We start from the raw sequence: 19,783 nt of genomic DNA on the forward strand, positions 1-19,783 counted from the left end.
GGATGTTGGTTTTACCTCTCAAGTGTTTCCTGAATTTGCAAAAATTCTTGGGGTTTTGTGTTGGTTTTTTGGTTCATTTTTCTTGATGGTGTTTTTGTTTTTTTTTTTTTCTGGCAGTTGTCTGCAAGCGGCTTAATGTTCAAAAGCCCATTTACCTTTTCCAGGGAGGGAGGGGAGGGGGAGAGAGAAAAAAATACAAAAATAAAAAAAAAAAAAGAGGAAGAAAAAAATTAAAAGGAAAAGAAAAGCAAGAGAAAACAAGAAGGAAAGAAAGAGAGAGAGAAAGAAAAAAATTTCTTAGTCGCTACTGTTGAGCAGGGGGTTTTCTCCTGGGACCAGTTCTACTTTTGGAACATGTTATTGTCAGGCAGAGGTCAACATCTTTTACCTCTTTTTTCCATTATTCAAAATAAGTATTGATGTTATGTTTTAGCTATTTAAAAGCCAGCTGCCTTGCTCATTTCAGATATTTTTCCTGGTATTATTGTATGTGGTAATAGCTGGCCTGTGTATCGTCTTTCACAAAATCTAGCCTTTCAGGGTCTCAGTCTTCAAATGATATCAATCAAAATTTATGCAATTCAAAATCCATATGTATAGAGTCCCAGTTCACCTCATTTAATGATAATAGTAAACCACATGTTGTGTACATGTCTGAAACACTTTTCTAGTTCTTGACTGTATTAACCCTAGGGGCACTATGTTTTTGTACAGCTTGCCCAACTGAGCAGCATAATATATTGATTAATACTTGGCAACAACTGCATTCTTGAATAATAAAACCATGAACAAGGTAAACGTGTACTAATAAAACAAGAAGAGTGTCAATATTATTTGGAGATGTGTGTTAATAAAAGATGCTAAAGAAAGGGCGAGCCCCCATCCCCACAATTAACAAAGCTGGTCCCTTTTCCAGCCCTGCACGATGTTGTTGTTCGAGACCGTCCTTGCCTACTTGGGCATCCACGGAGTGGCCACAACAAATGTTCCATATTTATGGGGGCCGCATCCAGCCAGCGCACAGGAAAAAGTTAGACGTTTCTGCAAAAGGCAAATTAAAATTAGAAATATTTCATCGTTACCCCGATTCTTCCTGGGCAGAGCCCAGCGTAGGTATCACCGGCAAAGCCTGGGAACAGTTGCTGATATTACAATAGAATTTGCTCCTGACAGACTGCATTATTTACTTAAGGTTTAATATACAGTTAGAAATAAGATTTGCTTGCATGGAAAAGCACTAAAACATTTGGCAAAGGAAGAGCTGAACGTTTTCCTTAATTTGTTTTGGCAACTCTGAAAAATAGATCCCATTACGCTCACGTTTGCATTCCAGAAACATAACAACGAATGATAATTTTACGAAAATCAAGATATAATTAAAAATAGTGTGATATAATAAGCAGCGAGCGAAGGCAGAAGGATGAGAAAAGACGTGCTGGAAAGCATTGCTTTCAGCACAGGGGATGACTGAGGAGGAAAAAAAGCAAAGGACACCAGCTGAAAAGCTATTGCCAGAGCTTATTTATTTATTTTGGGGCTGAAGGGGGGAGACAGCAGAGGAGGGAAGGACTTGAAAGTAAAAATTGTTTAGCAAACAGTTAAAATGGTTTAATGCATTTTTTTTTTAAAAAAAAGGACGACAATATTTAAACACAGGTTCATATTCATATTTCAGTCATTTGACTTTTGCATGAAAACAAATATTTTGGAATTAAACACAATTATGTTTTGATTAACTGGAGCTGGTTCCTAAAACCGCAAGGTAGAGCAGCAAGATTGCATCTGTGTCTTCCCTCAATGCCATCCACATGAGTCACAGCGAGGCAGGAAAGCTGTTGACAAATTAATACTTTAAGAAAATAAACTATGGTCATGTTGAACATAGAGCAACTTTATCCTGATTAATTTGTGTTGGAGTCGCTCCAACCCCCTTTACAAAGCCGCGCAGTTTGTACAAATGTAATTTCCTAATATTTACATGAGGAAAGCCTCAGCCGTTAAGCTTTGCCTCCAGTGTGAGTTTTGTGGTTAGTAAAAAGACAATAAAAATACAGAGAGGTAATTGTAAGCACATTTGGAAAAAAAAAAAAAAAAAAAAAAGAAAAGAGAGAGAGGGAAAAAAAAAAAAACCTGTTTTTCTCCACTCCTCCTTGCAGAGCCCTATAAAAGTGCTGTGCTGCGGCGTGCTCGCAGGGACCGCTGTGCCAGCCGGCACCCGGCAAAGGTTTCAGTAATGCAACACCTAAAGCTTAATAACGGCTGCGCTGCTGCGAGGGACCCGCACCAACGCGGCCACCTTCCCGGGCTGGCGCTACCTTCCAGTGCCGGTGCTCTCTAAACGCCGGTATAAATTCCGATTAGCCCGCCTAATCACACGGTCTCTGTCATTTTATGTCTTTATTTAAATAGAACGTCAGGCATTCGTACAATTGTCTAATTTAATAAATACGGGGAGGAAAAATGCAGTTATAATGTGTTGCTTTGTTTGAAGAATATTAAAAATAACCTTTAGTTTTAATGAGATTTTTTCCCCCCATCAGTTTACACAATTTTCCAGATGCAAAATGAGCTTTTGGCTGTAAAATATTTTATCACATTGTCTTACACAATAAAGATTAGATGTTTTCGCTCTCTCTCAACTCCACCGCAATTATTTTTTAGTGTTTGCAAATCATAATATCATTTAAAAACCATATTTTATACCTCATCTAAAATACTTTTATAGCAGTGTGATGAAAAAAAACCCAACACAACATCTATTTAACTACTCTTTTTAAGTGGCTGTAATATGCTTTGGTATAATTTCCCAGAAAAAGGCACAGCTAAAAAAGCTTAGCTGTTCTTGAAAACAAATCTCCCAAGAAGCATCTTTGCAAAAAATCCCCAGAATTTAATTCCCCTGGCTGAAGAGCCCAGAGAGCCTGAATATAAAAATAGTAGCCCTGTCATTTCACATTCATTAAGTGTGAAACTCAGAAATTAATAATGTAAAAATATGCTTTTTAATTAGTCTTACATTCTGCCCAATGTACTTAAATGGGATCAGCAGCTCCCTAATGATTTTTTTCTTAATAAAGTATTAGCCTGTGATGCACTGGGGTTGACAGGTATGATAAACTGGAAAGTACTTTTGGAGGCGTATGAATGATACCAAAATAGTACTCTCCCATTTAAATGTAATTAACATCAGGGAGCAATATTACACGAGGAGAAGCCTGCAAGATTTTTATTTCAGGGTATTTTTTTTTTTCATTTCTTGTTTTATGAGTAGTTTGATGATTGCAGCGGTGATTTTATAATTTAATTACCTTTGTTGAAAGCTAAGCTTTTGCTAATAGCAGGTCAACAGGATCATAAAGCAGTCTTCAAAAATATTAAAAAGGAGGTAAATCCCCTTAGCTAACCTACACAATAAGAATGCGGGTACGCATGTGTGTATGCAATGCATTTTATAGATGTATGTATATACAGGCTGTACGCCTGTTCCCCTGTTATTTGTTTACTGTGCTGTTTCAAATCAGTATTTACTCTCTAAAGGGATTTGTTATACATTAATCATATTCCAAAAAAAAAAGGGGGGAGGAAAAAAAAAGGGGAGGGGGGGGAGGGAAATAAAAAGAGGGGGGAAAAAAAAGGAAAAAAAATAGAGAGAGAGAAAAAAAAGTAAGTTGTGAAGAAACCCATCTGACACACCATAGATTTTGCCAGAACCAGAAGGGCTGGAGCCTGAAGCCGGTCGCTCCGGAGCAGCAAACGCCGCTCCGACACCCAGCCCGCGTGGCGGCGGCATCCTGCCACAGCCCCTCCGCCACCCCTTCCGCAAACACGTTGCGCTTTTACATTTCTAAAGCAGCCGATTTTAAAACAGGAGATAAAAGATCACTGTTGACCTGCACTGCTTGCGCAAGAGTATTCCCTAACTTATTTATATGCCAAATGTCACTTGTGTTTACTTAAGAATTTCTTCTCATATCTCGAAGTCACAGCGCTCCCCGAAGATGCACTTGCCATAGGGTAAACAAGCAGGGAGGAGGGCAGCGTTCCCGGCTCCCTCCTCCCGAAACCAGAGGTTCCTCTGCCGTGCGTCGCCCTCCCGAGCACACACTGTCATTTCTATATGTTTCCAGGCTGATGGATGCACGAGCTGAGGTGCTGGGTGGCATAAATGGCTCGTGACACTGATGCACTTGTGACGTGGTTCCTCAAATGGGTGTCTCCACATCGGCGTGTGCTTCATGGGTTGTGCCTCCTGCCCGAAGTCCAACCCCTCTTCTCCACCATGGTTTGAAGTTGGAATAAAGGTCAACTTTGACCTGGCCAACCTAACCAGGCAAATCGATGGCCAGGTACTGGCCTGACTGCAGGTAACAGAAGGGACTTTCCATTTTGATACTGGGTTTCATTTGGTTTATCTGAAAATAGCTAATCCAGCAAGCAAACAAACAAATAAAAACAGTTCTTTTTTTTTCCACTCTTCCTTTCGTTGCTGATCCTGCTTCTGAATATCCCAACTGAACTGGAAGACCTTAGGACAAGCAAAATCCCTCATGCCATGGCCAAGGTGGCTAAGGGATGGGGTCAAAACATCCAGGTGAAAGCATTCCCCATCGACCACACCGTTATCCCAACGACCCGGGGGAGTCGGGGTGAGGGGATCCCGGCCCGGCGGGTACCCAGCTGGTAGCAATGCCACACGGGACTGCAGATGCATCACTACAGGACATCCATTTCTCCTGCTTTGGTAACTTCCAACGTCCTTTAAAAATGTGATCATGAAATGTTATTTCTTTTCTATTTATCTTGGCAGTACAAAACTGCCTAACTATTGGCTATACGTGAGCTCTTTTATAATATTTTTCCAATCACAAACACCATTGCATTGTTCCCCAGGGATTCCCGTGATGGATCTATCTATCTATCTATTTACGCGTTCATGAATCAAATCATCGGAGTGGAGAAAGTTTGTATAATCTATAGTTTTCATAAGATTTCACCAAACTTATACTTCACGGGGGATTTCCAGGAGTGTGACGTTATCTGCACCCCTCTCAGGCGCGTGCTGAACACCTCGTCTTTTCCCACGCAATTTACTGTCCTGTCAAAAATGCTCAACTCACCCCAAAAATCAAAGCTTAAAATGCACGTCCAGCTGCCAGCCTGCAAAGGGAGTTTCCAGGAGCAGGGACGTTTTAATGGGCAGCTGAATCAGAAACTAATCATCCCAACTGCCCTCATGTAAACACATGCTGGAAATTTTATTACTGAGATATTTGGGGTTTTCCTGATAGAGAATAAAAGACAAATAATCGAACTTATTGGAAAATATTTACATAGGGCCACACAGTGCAAACCTTAGGAAAGCTGAACGGTATTTACTCAGAGGAATAGCCCCGGTGCAGGCAGAGGAGTGGATAGTGCTGGGCTGTCCGGGGAATTGGAGGGAGTTTGTCTGAGTCAGACATGCAGGCAATGGCCCCACACTGGGGCATCATAATGCTTTAATTAATTAATGTCTGTAAACTGTTTGGTGATCTTGGGATGAAAGGAGTTCTGGAAATGCCAGGTATTATTGAAAATTAATTACCGCAGCCTTCCCCCCAAATCTTGCTAAACATATTTCATTTTTTAATCTATCCTGCTGCTTTAATAAAGCTCATTGCAGAATTATTTTCTGCTAAATATTAAAAGAAAAAAAAAAAAAGAGGTAACTATTTAAGGAGCAGATTGAGCCGCAGCAGATTGAGCCGCAGCAGATGGGACTGTACAAGAGCCACATTTGGGGAGTTTGGGGAGGGGGTGAAGGTCCCCGTGCGTGGGGCAGGCACAGGCAGAGGACACAGCAGTGCAGATGTGCTGCCCAAAGGACTCATCCTGCATTTCCCCATCATCCCCCTCAGTGGCGAAGCCAAGACCTGACATCCACACGGGGCCGGAGGGACTGCTGGAGGACCACGCTGCCACGGGGAGACAAAGCCATGGGAGATGCAGGATCAGTTTGGGGGATGAAAGCACAATACGAACTGTTCCAGCCGCCACCACGTGTGCATGTCAGCAAATCAATCACTCTAAATGCTATTCATCATTCAATCAAAGGGAGACAGAACATGTATATTATTTATACAAGTCTGAAATAATTTTGTGTTACTTACTGAAGAGTCACCTTCCCCATCATTGCAAAGCAAAAGGGAGGACCTGGAAGAGATTCCATGTAGCAGTCCCACCAGGCACACTCCAGGTAGCTGTGAATGCAAAAGCAATAAACTACAACAGATAAACCAGACATCATTATTGTTCTTTTTCAAGGTTGCAGCTTCATATACATGCATTTTAATTTATGTAATGCACAAATTGATAATTTTGTTGTAGCTTATTTATAAGAGCTAGCCCTATGTTCTGTCTGGGGTTTTATAAGATTGTGGTAGTGTTGGAGCACCATTCAGCTCTCCTTGGGCCCAGTCAACCCTTCTACTTCTGTGAGCAGACAAAGCCCAAGTCTAACATATGTCTCCTAGGAGGTTCATGGGGAAAATGGAAGGAAAATGTCCCAATAAACTTTCATAACTCTAAAATGACCCTATTCTGTACCCTGCAGAGCTGCAGACATTGCAATCACCTGTCTTCTCTTGGACTATCCCACCCCATTTCTCTTGTTGAAGCCATTTGGGTTTGCTGAGATGAGGAAGCAGCTGTATTAGTAGGGCTTCCACTGTCACTGCAGTGGGAGCAGCCACCAGTACTGACCTCTCCTCCTCCTCCTGCTTCTCCTCCTCTTCTCCTCCTCCTTGTTCTTCTCCTCCTTCCCTCTGCAGAAGTTAGCTGTCTCCCAAATGTACGTCCTCAGTCATGGCTGAATGGAGGTGGGATCTTCTGTTGCATTCCTGCAACTTCTTCCTACAAATTCTGAAGGAGACTAAGTCCTTCCTTACCATCCTGAGTCAAATCCACAGGTCAGGTCTCACCTATTGCCAATTTTCAACAGAAAAAAATGTGTTTCACCAAATCTTCCTCTTGATACTTCTGAAAGTGAACAGCAGATGGGGCTACAGAAATTATCACATTTTAAAAAAAATATGAAAAACAGACTTTTGCATTCTGAAAAGCAATTTATTCTACACCATTTCAAAAAATAAATAGGATTCTCCTTTTCTGTTTTAAGACATCAATGAATCTGTCACATAATGGGCTTTTGTAAACCGATTATCCTTGATAATCTCATTAGCTGAAATTATTTTACTTTTCTAACATGGTAGATTTTTAAATACCTTTTATTTCATATCCCTCTGGGCACGTTGCAGTGAAATTTACTATTAAGCAAAATAATTATCTATCTCAAACCTTAATGCTAAAAAGTAAAAAAATAAAATAATTACAATCTAAGGGCAGATATTAGAATGAAGAAAGTACAAGAAAGCCTACATTTGAGAAGAAAAGAGGGAAATTTCCATGAGCAGGCAAATCTCTTCTCCCTGTTGACAAACAAATCATACTTGTTTTCCTATGAATATTAAGAAGTAAATACCGGTTGATGCAAATGACAGGGCTCACGCTCGAGGTGGGGTTTGCAACCTCCTGTGGCAGAGTGGGGCATCGGCAGCGCGGTGGCTTTGCACTTGGGAAGGACGATGCTCCATCAGCTCCCACTGGCCGGGAGCTGCATCGCCCACTTCTGATACGGACCTGAGCAATTAAAAACTGTGAGTTGTTTCAAAATAAGCTTAAATCTGCGTTTTTACGTGTGGAAGTTTGCAGCTGTAATGGGATTACGGTGTCGGCAGAGGGAGGGAAGTTTGCAGCTGTACTGGTTCAGGGGGTAGGAAGCAGCTGTTAAAATAGAGGACTAATGGTGATTAATTCTTATTATGTGTTTGAAGATCGCACAATGAGTTCAGGACCCAAAACCTCCCGCAGGGAATAAACTGAAGGAGGAGGATTTAAAAAGAGGGAAAATAGAAGGGGAATTTTAATGTACATTTGGCCTAAATGGCCTGGTCTTAAATCACTTTATTAATATTTAAGTATAATTTAAATCAATGTTATTAAGACAAAAAAAAAAATCCAGCTCAGGAAACCTGTAATTCATGCATATTTATGCAGATTGGGAGATCACCTGCACTCTTTCAAAAATGCACTCATCGGGACCAGGCAGGGAAACATCCTTCTGGCTCGCGGTGCAGGGGATGGGGGCTGGCACGCACCGATGGCGCCGGCCAGCCTGTGGAGACCCCCTATCCTGGTTTGAGGGATCACATCACCCCTGGCCCTTCCCACTCCCCACGCAGCCCCCTCCCCAGCAGCACCGCTCCCACGTCACCACAGCAAGAGGAGGGAAGATTCCCGGTCACACTTCTGCATTGAGCACCGTGGCGAGGGATGCTGGCAGCGATGGCGATAAGGCGCAAGGAGCAGGAAGAACCCAACCTGGGCTCAACTTGATTTGCAGCCTCGGGGGAACCTGCAGCATTTCCCAGATTCAGGGAAATTCACATAAGACCCAGGTTATTTGCTGCAATATTGTGGCTAGGTCCTATAGCTGGTTTGCAGAGACAGGAGATGTGTTGGTTGTTCTGGGGCTTCCCCAGAGCACAGCAGGTAGAAGATATGAGATTTCTATTTATATACTACAGCCTGGCCAGGAAAGCGACAATTTAACAGCAAAGTTAAGGGGAGAGCAAAGCAGCCCAGAAAGGCCGGCGGTGGCCGACGGTGTGGGTATGGCCCCCTGAGCCTCTGGGACATGGTGACCTAGTGCGGGCTGCAGCAGGGTCCCTGGGAGCACCCAGCCCCTCTACCCTCAGCAATTGCTCCCAACTCATCCATTTTGTGGCTTGACAACTCAACGTGGCTCTCTTGTCCCTCCTGCGGAGAAAAAAAAAATAAAGAAAGAAAAAACAAAGGTGAACAGCAGCAACAGGGCAAACTCCAAGGTCTGGGGTTTGTTTCTCAGCCAAGACTTTAATGAGGATTAATCAAACACTGTACATGCTGAGAGATTTCACTGAATCAGAGGGGAGAAATGGGTGGGAAAATGAACAAAAAGCTAAACTTTTTTTATGTGAACTTTTTCTTTTTGAGTTTAAACTTTGAAATTATACTAATCTTTTCAAAGCTGCTCAAAGAGATCACAAAAAGATTTATTTTGGGAACAAATAGAACTTCCTTTACCAGAATAACTCTGCCTATAATTTTCCTGTTTCCACATTTTTAAGATGTTTTGTTTTGCAAATATGAAAGAATTAACAATAACTCATGACTGTGCACCAAGTGTACCAAGAAATCCTGTCTTTCGCATGGCTGTAGCCGATACCCATTCCCAGCAGAGATGGTTAGTAAATTAAAACATTCCTTCTAGCAGCAACTGATAACTTCGAGCTGATGATGTAGGTCAAAGACATCTGCAGTAAATTATACCCCCCACCACAGGAGGAAGGGGCACACTTGGGACATGAAGATCGTGTGGATTCCATACTGGAGACCAAAATACACATTTTTACTCATAGCTGCTGCATAACCAGATACCTCACTTTGGTTAATTTGCACCCAAGTGTCAACGGGTCAGCGATAAAGGCTTGGATGGATTTATTGACTGAAGCCACCCGGAGGGCAATGGGGTAGGACGTGGTTTAAGTGCTGGGTGCCCAACCACGGGGGCCTACGTGGAGCTCAGATGACCAGAAAAAAATATGCTGGCCTGCAAATACCTGTGATTTGGTTTGCCGGCTTTGTGGGAGGCTTGGGTTTCAGCAGTGTGTCCATGTTATAATTAATAAGCAATTTCTGTTTGAATGGCGTGTTTTGTCTTCATTTGAGCACGTTCTCCGCAAAGACAAAGATCAAGACAAACCTACTCAGAACACAGTGAAGATAAAAGGGAATCATAAAAAGAGACAGAAAGAGGAAAAGAAAGAACAAGGAAAAAGAGAAGACAAAGAACAGGGAGACACCAAAGAGGACACAGAACAAAGATAGGCAAAATGAAAAGACAAAGAAAAGACAAAGAACAGAGATGATAGAGCACCAGAAAATATGCAAGAGAGGCACAAAAAGAAAAAAGGGGGGAAATCAGCAACTGAGAACAAAGGGCAGAGAACAGAGCAAGAGCAGAAACACACAGGAAGGGAGAAAAGTGGGAGAGAATTCAGCCAAGATGAGGCATGAAAAACAGCCCAAAGAACAAGAAAAAATAAACACAATGAGGAGAGAAAACAGTTAATCATCTTCTGATTTGCATTAAAAAATAAGTCATGGCAACACAGGCTCAGCAACAGAAATGTTGTCAAGTTGAATGTCAAGATTTCTCATGTCCTCTAAATTCAGTCAGACAGTCAGTACTTTGGAAGCCTATGGGTTGGGTGATGCTACTGTACTGGCTGTGGGAGAACAGGACCAGTGAGTTGGAGGATTATTGCCAAATGATGAAGAAATGGATGAAACCAGTGCTAAGGGAGGGCTGTCCTGGTTACAGAACGGATTTAGAGGTTGGCGCTTGCAGGCAAGGGATGCTCAAAAAAGCAGCAAAAGTCCCTTCTTAAAGGTAGGAGATCCATTTCCATGATGAACCAAGCTGGCAAAAGGACATCTTATCCCTTCCACAGCTTCTTTGCAAGAAAAGCATGGTAGAAATCCTGATGCACAAGTATACCTACAATTTAAGAGTATTTCTGTAACTCCCCCTGTCAAAAAAAAAAAAATGGCATTAAAAAAAAAATCAACTCCACATTAGCAGTTAACAGATGCCCAGCTATGGTAGAAATTCCAAGATTTGTAGATTTTGAGCTGACCAAGGCAGTCTGTATGAGATTTAAAAGTAACACCTAGAGAAACCGTAAAGATTTCAGTCCTGCTGCAAAAACTGAGTAAATAAATCTTGACAATGGACAAATAAAGAATCTAGGAGGTACAGAGCTTCATGGAGAAAGTGAACACTCAGGAGTTTTGTGCACATTGCAAAAAGGCATAAAGGGCTAAGGGCTGCAGAGGTGTCCCTGGTACAGCAGGAGGACACCGGGGGGATGGAGCTAAGCCAGGGTAGGGGAATATTACAATAAGAGGTTGGGGTTTTTTTTATTTCCTGCTTAAAGTTTCTTGCCACATTCCTTGTCTGGTCCTTCAGCTTTACAACACCTCCTCACCTCCTCAATGACCCAAAAGTTTTCAAGGCAGATGTCGTGGGGCTGGGGTGTCATTTTCCAAATCTAAGACAAAGAACTCTGATTTCGAAAAACACCCTTTGAAGGACCTCAAAAGGTGTAAGATCCAGTTTGGTCTCATAAGACTAGATCTTCTGAGTACCTCTGGATTTGGTCCTACAGATGTTTTAAGGAAATAGGTAAATTAATGTATCTCTAACAATAAAATACTGATCTCTTTCATGTTTCCTATAGACCAATGGAAGTTCTGACAAATGCAGAATCGTGCAACAAAAGCCACTTGAGATGCAACAGCTTAGCAAAACCTAACTTTTTAGGTAGTTGTGTTATTTTTCTTATTGAAACACTACCCTTACTCCTTATACAGGATCAGCTGTCATGAATGACTCAACTAGCACTGATTTTATGCGTTTGTCCCTGGTACACCATGTTTTCTTCTATTTTAATCCCTTAACATTGGTATCCCATTTCATGTCACTAATACATAGAGCCATACTACTTGGTATTCTTTATTCAGCGTTCAGTTGGCTGGCAGTACTGGTGTGCAGTGGGTTAAACATGCTTCCCATGCTGCTCGTTGGTTATATTTTATTTACCAGTATTTCTATAATGTGCTTTTCTTTTTTTTTTTCCCTTTTGAGATTTCCTCCTTTCTTTCAGAACACTTTCACCTTATTTCCGGGCTGCTTCTCCCCAAGGGGCAAAGTGGAGGTTCAGAAACTTCATATGAACTTCCTGAAAAAGAAACAGATCACCTATTAAAAAAAAACAAGTGGAATGTGCTGTGAATATAGTTTAATATCTCCCAAAGAAAGAGCTGGCTCTAATCACAACATAAGATTTAAAATTCATTGTTGTAGTCAGTTTATTGATTTAATAATATATTTATTATTTATGATTTCTATGGCAGATGGAATTCTATTTCCATTATTTGATTCAGGTTAATCAGAGGATAATGTGCTTCTTTTATACTTTCACCTAAAGACTCTTCTGGTGCTGGAGAAGCAGACTTTTCCAGAACTGCAAATCAAATCCCTTTCTGCCATGCAATTATGACTATTGCCCTAGAAAATTATAATCTGTTTAAAATCTAAGGCTAATATTTGAACTAAAATAATTGCACACATATGAATTACACCTAAGGTAGAAAGGTTTCCAGAGGGGCTCTGGCCTTTCAGATGGTTTCACTCTTTTAAAGTGCTTGTAACTGGCTTTTGGGATGTGCCTCTGCTCCTTTCCGCCACGTACCCAAACCTTCACTGGTGACACTGCTGCTGGTCACTGGATGTGCTCCTCCTGATTTTAGTTTCCCATCACTCAGGACCAAGACCTTGGGAAGAACAGCCATCTGCCAAAGGTGGTGTAGACAACACCTACAAAGTGTGTAGACACTCCTGCAGAAACACACCTTCGCGCCATGTTCTGAGGGACATTTTGATTTGCTTACCTTCAGAGCAGTTTTGACATGATTTAACTTACGTACCATGAGCTTCACAAATATTTATTATTCCTGTATCCCAACATCAAACTTATGATGCTGAATCATTCGTTTCCTTGGAGAACAGCAGACACTACTAGCAACAGGTTATTAAAATCTATTCAGAACACACAAGGCGAAGGAAAGAGAAATCAGAGCAACAACATTTTCATGCCAGCTGACTTCATCCTACCCTAGAATGATTTCCAGCCTTGCTGATACTTGATATGGGTCCATGCAAGATCTGGTTTGAAGTTTATATTCTTGCTTTTTTTTTAAAAGGGCACTCCACTCTCCGAGTCCCCGCTGCCAAAGAGCAAGCTCGAGGTGCCCAAAGGCGCAGCCGTACCTGAGCCCCCAAGCTGTCAGCCTGCGGCCCTGTAGGCTGGAGAGAAGCTGTTGGAAGTGCAAAGCTCCTCTCCCGACCTCCACCAGTAGAGCTACACCCCTCTGCCTCCTAGTCCTGATTAATACACCGCGTATGACAAAGCAGCTTTCACACCCCGTTCTGGCTAGCTGAGCTCTTCCCTTGCTTGAACATCTATGAAAGTAAAAGAAAAAAAGATGCATTTTCAATTCAGTCTCCCAGACGCACAAGTGGTCTTTTGAATGAAAGTATAGTGTGCACTGAGCTGGTAGCATCTTTCTCGTGACCATATTCTCATCTGCTCCTGCAGCTCACCCCTAGGGCTTGTTGGCAGCATGGCTGGCTGTGAGATGGGAGACTCACACATTCAAAGCAAGATTTCAGACAACTAGGAAAATAAACAAACAAACAAATAAATAAATAAATAAAAACCCAACAAAACAACCCCAAAAGGCTTGAATGCTGATAAATAAGCTGGAGTAAATGAAAAAAAAAAATGAGTGTGCCACAGTCTGGGAATATTTCCACAGACAGACACGAAAACAGAGAAATCTCTTGGACTCTCCAGGAAGACAGAGAAAGTAAATTCAGGATGTTTTAAGTCAATTTTCACCCCCTATTTTTGAGGATTTCCAGAGGCAGAGTTGAGGATGGGCTTCTCCTCCTCCAAAACCCCTTTGGACCTCTTCTCCTTTAGGGTATCTGAGGATGGCAGCTCCACCCCTACCACAGTCCTGCAAACAAAACTTCTCCATTTCTTCTCAAGACAGAAGATGACACTGCTTCCACATCACTGCCTGTCCATAGCAACGTACGACAGATGATGAAACCAGGGAAGAATCCCACACCTCCAATATACAAGGAAAAAAATACCTAAATCTATAAAATGTGTGCCTTGTTTTTCTCTTGCTTTATTTTTTCCTGAAAAAAAATGGACATCATGGGGAAATCTGCCCTTCTGCTTGTGAGAACTTAGGAGGAGCAAGGAGAATGGATTAAAATGCAGAGGTGTAATTTAAATGCTATTATGTCCAAGTTCAGTCCCCTCTCAAAAATTTGGCCCTCCTCGACATTGAGCTCAGGCACAGTCCCAAACCACAGCTGGAAAAGCATCGGTCATTTTAAAGGTCCAGTTGTGCTGTGGGACAAACATATGGCTCTTACCAGCCCATCCTCTTTTTTCTGCTATACACTATCTGAATTTTATAGTTTGAAAATGAGGGGCATCTTACCCAATTAGGTACTCCATAGCCTAATCAGCTTCTTTCTCTACCAGGAAAATATTATGCATTTCGACCCAGCTGTTCCCTCGTGTTGTTGTGTTGTCAGTCATATTCTGCTGGAGAGAAAAGCAATGGTGAGCTGAGGACATTCCTGCACATCTGTTAGCTGAAAGACAGGAATAGTAAAGGATTTTAGAGCAATTTCCAGAAACAATAAGAATTAGTTGCTCATCTGACACTAACAACATGCACCTTTTCCTCTTCTTTAACATGTCTGTCAAATAATGTAATTATTAAGGACCAACAATGTGGCTTTTTATGTGAACCAGTGCTGACTACACTGGAGTATTGCATTTTTAATTATTATGATGTTAAATGGCTTTAATTGCTGACACTCTCCTGATTCACAGAGCATTTTTATAACATTTATTAAAAAAAGGCCAAAGTTTATTTTACAGTCTGCAATAAAGCAGAACACAAAAACCAGCAATTGGCTCAACGATCCCAACACATTAGTTTTATACACAGACCGCATATTATTCTTGCTCTATAAGTGATGTGAAAAGCAAAATTGAAGTCCTGTACAAAATTTGATCATCTTACTTAATAACAACAGATGCTCAGAGTGGTGGCATTTTGAAAAGAGCTCTGTATGCTACTGGTTATTAAATGGCAGGACATTTGGCATCCTCTAGCATTATACCATTTGAAAACCATAGAGTCACATAAATAGCCGATGAGAGCTAGAAAAAAAAATTTAGCTCCTGTCTGCATAACACAATTCACTTCATTTAAAATATTTAAAATGCTTAGGCTGCCTTTCAAAAGAAAAGTCCGGAAAACTTATTGGAGGGGGAGCTTCCCTTTTATCTGGAAAACACAGGAAAGCAAATATGTTGGGGAGAAGAGAAGGAATGGTAGAACAGCATGACTGATCAGCCTTAACTGAGAATGCTAATGGCTTCTGCTGCTTTGTGTCAAAAGCTCAGCACAATTTGGAAAAGGCTCCGGCACAAAATTTCTGTCTTGATTTTAAAATGAAAATATTGGCAATATGTAGCCAAATTAACATAAATGCAGGACGTATCAACAACACATGGGTATCATTTTAATGGTGCAATTTCTATTCAATAAAGGGGAATCAAAAAAGACAGTGGCTTACTTTCTTCCCAGTATATAAATTATACTCACAGAACATCTACTGCCTACATAGTTATGCCATTGCGATTTGGTTAGATTCATATATACTATAAAAAGTTCTAATCAAGTTGATGGGCACATACAGTGCAGCTTTCTCATTTTTATTTGAGCTTAACGGCCACTATGTAGTACATTCATCAAGGCAGAAACCATCAGGATCTGTTTGCCCAACGTGTTTTACCTAGAACGACTGATTCCGAGGAAGACCAGCAGAGCTGCAAGTAAATTCCTGCATCAGGCATTGTTATCATTTAAGAAAAAATAATAATCAAATAACCTAAAAAAAAAAAAAACTCAAATACAGGATGAGTTTGCCTGAGAACTGAAGACAAGATTCACTGGGCTGTGAGGGGAGTATGCATGCACATGCCTTTTATGTCTACTGAATAAAATCTTGAAGATTGGGTTATAATGGAAGTGCTTATACATCCTTAACTATGGCTTTGCAAATGGTGCTACTATCATTAAGAGTGCATTGTTGTTTGTTTTATGCTAATCTTCCTTCAGTGTGACAGACTGTCACCTGCGTGGGGGGTAACTTTCAGCGCTATATTAGCCCATATGGCACAAGCTAAATTGTATCTAAGCTATGGGCTAATTATGGATGAGTTAATAAAACCAAGCAATGTCAGTCTGGCCACTTCTTCTGGTCCTCTGCCGACCCCCCAAGTGAGTTATTGCCTGCACTGTTCTCTTAAACTATTTTCATTTTTGTTCTCAACAATTGCTGCCAAGCTTTACGTTTAAGACCCTTTAATCCTTTTCCTTTCCCAATCCCACACAAGATCGGGTCAAAACAATCTCTCTACTCTTTTTCCATGTGATAACTTTACTCTGTTCATCAAAGGATGGTGCAACCTAGCGAATACTAAACGCACTGTGTTAAGTTTCCTGGAAACTTATCTGCACAGCTGTGATATAACAAACAGATTTTCATATTTTCAGGAAGTAAAAAAATAGGAATCATCTTCCTTAAGCATAGGATCAAAGAGATAAACATTTATTCCATTAAATGAACATCCAGGTACCAGAAAACTGTAGGAATAAACGAACATAGTAAAGAGTCTTTTCACACGTTTTAAGGTCAAGCACATGCTTAAGTGCTGTTTTGGACAAAGGCCCGGCTTCTTTCCCTTCTTAAAAAGAGGGGAGGGAGGAAGAGGGCACCTCACAAGTGTTAATGTTCCCACGTCACTCTGTCTGCTCTCCTTTGTCCCCACTTGCGCCTTTCAGTCGTCAGCCCCTGGCAGCTGTGAGCGCGCTCACTCTTCGGCATACTCTGCTTTTCCCAACGCACAGTGCCCTGCAGGAACCACCAGTAAAGCACAACGCTGCGGGACAGAAGATCAAACTTCGGACCGACCAGAAATAGGCAGAAACTGTACAAAAATCTTGTCAGTGACGGAGAAAGGAAAACAAAAAGGGTAATGTAAAGTGAAGTGCACTTCAGTAATAGGAGAAGAATAAGGGGGAAAAAAAGTAAGTGAAAATGCCCATCACCTCTTTGCCTCTGCTCGTGCAATGTTGCTTCCCTGATCTACAGCCTGAAAGAGTATCTCAGGAGCAGGCAGAGACCAAGCCCCCTTGTGAAAGGGAGAATTACTCAAAGAAGACTCAAGTTTTAATTAACAAAACTCAAATAAGGAATTTCAACAAAAACGTCATCTTAGGGGATATATTCCTTAAACCTGGCAATAAAGTGCTTCCCCATATGCAACAGCATACAAACTCCTAGCAGCAGAAGTCACGATTCAGGATATGAGACATCTCCAGGTACTGCTCAGCTCATTGCATTGGCCACCTTCAACCCAAGAGTCCAAAGCTTAGGACGAACTCAACATGTCTGTTTGCTCCATTAGTCTATGGGTCTTTCAGGATTTTGCTTTCTGCGTTCAGTCCGGGTCAGTTAGCAACTGAATAAGATAATGAAAAGGATCAGGCATAAAACCTCTGGAGAAAAGAAAGCAGAGCGTCCTTTTGCCTTGTTGGAACTTCACTCGAGTCCTGCTTCCTCGATCTCAAACATGCAAACATGCAGAGCACACATCTTGGGCTTCATTTTCTTCACAGCAGTCATGAAAAACAAAAGGGACAGAAATTGAGAAGTGTGAATTCAGATGTGGTAGCAGATACTCAGCACTTCAGGTTTTGGCCCAAGCTCTCCCTCGAGGGATCTTAATATCTCCTTATGAACACAGGTCTGAATTAGGTCAGTACTCTAAGGATATTTATTAAAAACTTGCATTAAACAAAAAAAAAAAGCAAGCTCAACTTCTGAGAGTCAGCAACATCCTTCCAGTCCAAGCATTCTCATTTTTAGATAATGCTGTGCAGCTCCAAGAGGAAATACCACAAGGTTGCTGTGCTTCGGAGCTATTACTTCCACATTACAACTTCATACCACTTTCAATACGAGTATGCAAGAAATAAGTAGATTCCTTGTTCTTTATTTCCTGTAAGGAACAATGCCATGTTTCACACAATGCCTTGTTAAATAAAAAGTCATTGGGCAAACTGTTTTTAAACCCATCAAATGTAATGAAATGTTTCATCTGGAACTGGAATTGTTTTTCCAATTCCAAGTTTTACTCTCTTCTTGGCCTTTTCCTCCTTCCCTTCTTATTTTCTTCCCTCGGTTTATAGACAGTCTGCTAATCTACTCAGAAAGTACGGTACTGAAAACTTTCTTCTCACTCAGTGAGTCACCCCTGGAAATGTATTATTGCCTTAATAGTCAAGTTCAGACTTAATCACCACTTAGATAGTACGAGGAGACAAAGGCAATATCATTGTTATTCAAGTTGCTTAGTCCTTTACTCAAGAAAAATTCTTCCCTGGACTATTCCCTCACATGAGGGAACCCATTGGTATGAAACTGAGACTAAGTTTCCCCCCTAAAATATTAACATAATTAAATTAAATTCAAATTCAATTCAAACAAATTCAACAATTTTGGGAAATCATGGTTCATGTTACACAGATCACCTTAAATGATTACAACAGCCCTTTCTGGCCTGATGGATCTTGACAAGTCTATGATTCTGTGAAATTACTTAATAGAATAAGTCAGAATGGTAAAGACTAATTCAACCTTCAAAACGGAACCAGTGTCTCTTACCTTGTTTTCTCTCTAACACCAGAGGAATTTGATTTCTTTGTACTGTTGTAAAAACACTGATGCAGAAGTTACCGGATTGCACTTCTCTTTCAAGTACCACGACCTCTAAATAGAACTTCCAGAGAGGGTTGTTCAGGTCTTTAATTATTGTAACATGTATTCTGCCTCTTCTTGGGTGATAAGAGGTCACTTGTTAGCAGAACGTCCCCCAGGTAGTTCTTTCAAGCAATTTGGGGACTTAAGCAAACTAGGAGAGGCAATCAGCAGCACCTTCAGTAACTGGAAACCCCTCTTTCTGGTATGCAAAACAAAACTTTACTCTGTAGGAAGATGCACGGGAGCAAATATGCTACAGAAGACATTAATGGGTTTGTGGCTGAATCAATTACGTTCCTATACAAGCTTTTATTGTAGTAAACTCTTCGAGAATGACCAGCCAGGCTCCGTGACCTATCAGGTTTTCTAACGCAAAAATAATGTAGTACAACATGCCTTTCAGTCTTTGTTCTTATGAATTACACCTCAGGTTGCTCTATCCTTGGTAGTCGTTCCTCCCCTGTATCACCTCATGTTTGAAGAGATCTAAAGATTAGACCACTTAACGGCACACTGTGTTCACTATACAAATTATTGATTGCCTGTTTTTAGACCGTTTCTCTCACAGTCTCCTGTAGTGAATTGAGAACGGAATACAGCTGATAATATGTGCCCTTTCCTCAAGTTCAACCGCCAAAACACTTGGGTTACAATCTCGCAGGATGTTTCTATCATTATCTTGCTCCCTCTAACGAGTAACACTCAGGTTTTAAGAAGCAGAACAGCACTCGCTGACAGCCTGAGACACTAATTATTTTTTTTTCTGTTATAGCTGCATATATATGCAGCTAGTATAGCAGAATCTGGATTATACATTTTCTGTATTTGTTTCCATATTTCTTTTATCAGAAAATAAAGTCTAAGCCTAGCTGCGAAGTTAGGATGTGTCCATGAACTTTCCTAACCTTGCAATTGTTCCGATTTCTATTTCCAGAAGACCCATCGATACACTAAAATTAAGCTTACGCAGCAAAACCCCTCTTTTTCAGGTGTCTTGTAAGAACAGAGGAAAAAGCCCATTACACTGTGGTCTGAGAAAATGAAGATTTGATTCTTGTTTGCACAAAGGATCTCCCACAGAGCCTTTGGACTACAAAAGCTGTTACAGTGGAAGCAAACTGTGTTTGGGAAGAACCTGTTTTATCCTAAAAACAA

At 41.1% G+C, this 19,783-nt stretch overlaps 1 long non-coding RNA gene across 1 annotated transcript; it reads right to left on the reverse strand.

Annotated features, from left to right (window-relative positions):
* Nucleotides 1-4,662: 4,662 nt before the first annotated feature.
* Nucleotides 4,663-6,941, reverse strand: LOC309674282. Its single transcript, XR_014269380.1, has 3 exons — nt 6,742-6,941; nt 6,150-6,239; nt 4,663-4,756 (listed from the first exon to the last, which is right to left on the reverse strand). It is a non-coding gene; the product is annotated as an uncharacterized lncRNA (long non-coding RNA).
* Nucleotides 6,942-19,783: the final 12,842 nt, after the last annotated feature.

This window comes from Vanellus vanellus (assembly GCF_965231255.1).
Source record: "Vanellus vanellus genome assembly, chromosome: 7".
Taxonomy (NCBI): Eukaryota; Metazoa; Chordata; class Aves; order Charadriiformes; family Charadriidae; genus Vanellus; species Vanellus vanellus.